Raw genomic sequence first — 3,972 nt, forward strand, 5'->3', positions numbered from 1 at the left:
GACATCATAAACGATCGACCGCGCAGAAGCAGTGCACCACGAATGCACCGACGTACGCAAGCTTGTACCCTTGCGGGCCACGGCTCACGGTCGGACAAGCGGGTAACACGCTACACACGACGATGCTACGATGCAGTCTCCCCGGCGGCACCACCCAGCGACACACTGGACGCTGAGCGAGAAACACGGCGCATTGGGCGCGCGCAGGCGAACCGCCGCCACAGCCCCCCGGAGGAGGTGCGCGCACGATCCGGACCTGGGGCCCGCGCTTGTTCCACCCAATCATGTAAGTAAGGCAACAGTAAGAGTGGTGGTATCTCAGAGGCGAGCTCCACGAGGAAGCCCTCCCACCTATGCTGCACCTCCTATATCGCCTTACAATGCCAGACTAGAGTCAAGCTCAACAGGGTCTTCTTTCCCCGCTAGTGCATCCAAGCCCGTTCCCTTGGCTGTGGTTTCGCTAGATAGTAGATAGGGACAGAGGGAATCTCGTTAATCCATTCATGCGCGTCACTAATTAGATGACGAGGCATTTGGCTACCTTTTTTTTTTTTTTTTTTTTTTTTTTTTTTTTTTTTTTTTTTTTTGTTATCGAAGGGGAAATCTTGCATAAGACACCTGGGTGATCAACCCCGGTAGTGTGAGATTCTTACTCACTAAAACCCCTCCGTGCCTTCAACCGGCCCCGAGTGGATCACCCGTTAGGGTATCGACGTCACTCGGGCGGTGGATGTCCATCATCCCAGGCAACGAATGGCTTCCAACAGTGGTGATTAGCCACTGTCTAGCCCTCGGCGATGAAGCTACGATGAACTACGATGAATCCTTGTCGTTACTCGTCGTCACTGTCGCTGCTCTGCAAGGCCAACTGGATGTTGGCGAGCAAAGCACGTCGTTCGCCTCGTTCGATGACGTGTCTTCGATGTTGTTGTCGAATCATAATCGTCCGTACTGCTTGATGAACCATGCTCCAGTTATATCTGTTAGCAGACATAACTTCGATGATGTTCTCCGGCGTTAACTCCTCGTCGACTTGATGCTGAAGTCTGATGATCAGTTCACGATGACGTACACAATGGAATATCGTGTGTTCGGCGTCCTCAGGTTCCTCGCACGCATCGCATAGCGGCGAACCCGTTAACTGCATCCGATGAAGCTGGTAGGCGTAGAAGCCATGGCTGGAAAGAAACTGAGAAAGAAAGAAATCTACACCACCAAAACTTCTACTTATCCATCTGTTGACGTCGGGTATGAGACGGTATGTCCACCGACCGTGAACACTCTCGTCCCATTCTCGTTGCCATCGTTCCATAGTTGTGACACGTTCCATGTTACGTGCAACCGATCCGGCGATGTTCTCTGCTCGTCTCCGATGAAAAGTCCTGGAGTCCTCGTCCAGGAGGAGATGCAGCGGGATCATTCCCGCAAGCACGCAGACTGCATCGTGAGAAGTTGTCCTGAAAGAAGAGATAACTCGCTGGACTACTGGCCGGTAAAACCGACGTAGCCATTGTCTACGGTTAGCAAATCTAAGGGTATGACACCAAATGGGCGAGGCATACCGGACCTTCGCCACAACAGTAAGAGCAATTGCTCGCCTAGCATTACTACTCGGACCTGCCTTATTAGGCATCATCCTTACCAAGGTGGTCCATAACTTCGTCGCTCTCTCCACCGCATACCTGATGTGTGAAGTGTAATCGAGGCGGTCATCTAAGACCATCCCCAAATACTTTAAGCTGCGCGACGAATGTACTACGTGATCACCTACCCTGATAGCCCCATGCTGTACCCTCTGATGGGAACTGACCATGATAAACTCGGTCTTGGTCGGGGCTATCTTTAATCCGTTGTCGGTCATCCATCTGTCGATGATGCGAATCTGGCTGGAAACGAGAATTTCAATATCATCAACACAATTACCTTCCACCAACAATACTATATCGTCTGCATAGCCGATAATCCGTGCACCTTCCACCATTGCAACTCGTAGGACTCCGTCGTACATGAGGTTCCATAACGTTGGGCCAAGTACCGAGCCTTGAGGTACACCCGATGTGACTGCAATCTCTGCCGGTCCATCTGTGGTATCATACATCAGCACACGATTCCTAAAATAATCACCAATGATATCATAAAGATACTTAGGAGTGTTAATTCTCTGTAAAGCATTTGCAATCGCCAACCACGAAGCACTGTTGAAAGCATTAGTAACATCTAATGTAACAACTGCACAATACCGTCCACTGTATCGGTTTCTGCTTCTAGCTACCGAAACAATGTCCACTACCCGTTGAATCGCATCAACCGTTGATCGACGACTTCTGAAACCAAATTGGTCATCAGACAGTCCGTTGACCTCCTCGATGTGTGCATTTAACCGTTGCACTATGATGCGTTCTAAACCTTTACCTGCCCCGTCTAGTAGACAAATGGGGCGAACTGAACCCGGTTCCCCTGGTGGTTTGTTCGGTTTCGGTATTAACACCAACCTCTGCCTTTTCCACTCATCGGGGAACTTCGCGTTCTCTAAACAGCCTTGGTAAACCCTGCAAAATGCATCGGTTGCAGTCAACATACCAACTTTCAGCGCCTCATTCGGGATACCATCTGGTCCCGGCGCCTTCTTGTTAGGTAGTCTCCTGGCAACCGCAAGAATCTCATCATTAGTTACCCTTTCAAACTCTCGTGGCTGATCGATACGATATTCAGGCCACACCGTATTTGGGTGAGTAGGAAAAAGCTCGCTCACCACTTCCCTAAACTCGTCCAATGTCATGGTTCGGGGTCCAATCGAACCCTCGGCCACTTTCTTGAACGTATGATATACAATACCAAATGATGCGTTGTTCGCTGTTCCCAGGAACTCTTTCCACTTCCTCTGTCGGGTATGCTTGATCAATCGCTTGAGGGCATTCCTTGCCACCTTGAACTCGTCCCTAAAAGAAGAATAGAGATCAGTATTGAATGCTCTTTGCGCTAATCGATCGCGGTGTTTGCACTCTTTGCGAAGTGCCTCAATCTCTAACGTCCACCAAAATGCACTCTTGTTAGGAGTGTACCTCTTACGCTTAGTCATCGTCGCATTACACGCCGTGACAAGTATACGCATTAAGTCTTCGCTTGTTGTGACCTCTGTCTCAAAAGCGGCTTGCATCATAACTTCAAATATATCTTTGCTAAAATACTTGATGCTCCATCCCGTTATGGGTCGGGACAAGTTACGCACGCTTTGCGTCTCAAGATCTATTCGTATTGCACGATGATCAGAGTTCATATAGCCAGATAACACCTCCCACTTAAATGATCTTGCAACTGTTCTGCTCGCAAAAGTAAGATCAACTACTGACGTACGCCCTGGTCCAACATAAGTTGGGGTGCTGCCGTCGTTCAATAAAATAGCGTCAATCTGCGCAAAGGTTGATAAGACCAACTCACCTCTTCGTTTCTGGGTTTCTCCACGCTCGCCAAGTTGGTTGTTCCAACTTGCTGACCAAGCGTTGAAGTCCCCCCCGATAACGAATTTGTGGATACCGGTTACGGCCATTACCGTGTTATCCAACATGTTCTGAAACTCTTCCATACTAAATCTAGGTGGCGCGTAAACGCTAACCACTCGCATATCACCTATGTCAACTATCATTAAACCCTTCAGAGCCTTACTGACTACCTTAACTGGTAAGTCCGCGTTAACCACTACCGCTGCTGTGTTATCGTCATTGCGTAACACTTTGACGTTGGTTGTTGCCAGATACGGATCTGCAATCAACACTATATCCGCAGATTCTTCCCTAATCGTTTGCCACATTAACTGAAATGCGGCATAACTATGATTCTGGTTATGTTGTAGCAACCTAACCATTATGATCTAATCGTTCGCCTTCTAGGACACATATAGCTGCCCGTTGCGTGAAGGTTCTGTGACCTCGTACCGCAATCTAAACACTTGACAGAGTTGGTACAAGCTTGCTT

Source organism: Anopheles gambiae (genome assembly GCF_943734735.2).
Source record: "Anopheles gambiae chromosome X unlocalized genomic scaffold, idAnoGambNW_F1_1 X_unloc_97, whole genome shotgun sequence".
Taxonomy (NCBI): domain Eukaryota; kingdom Metazoa; phylum Arthropoda; class Insecta; order Diptera; family Culicidae; genus Anopheles; species Anopheles gambiae.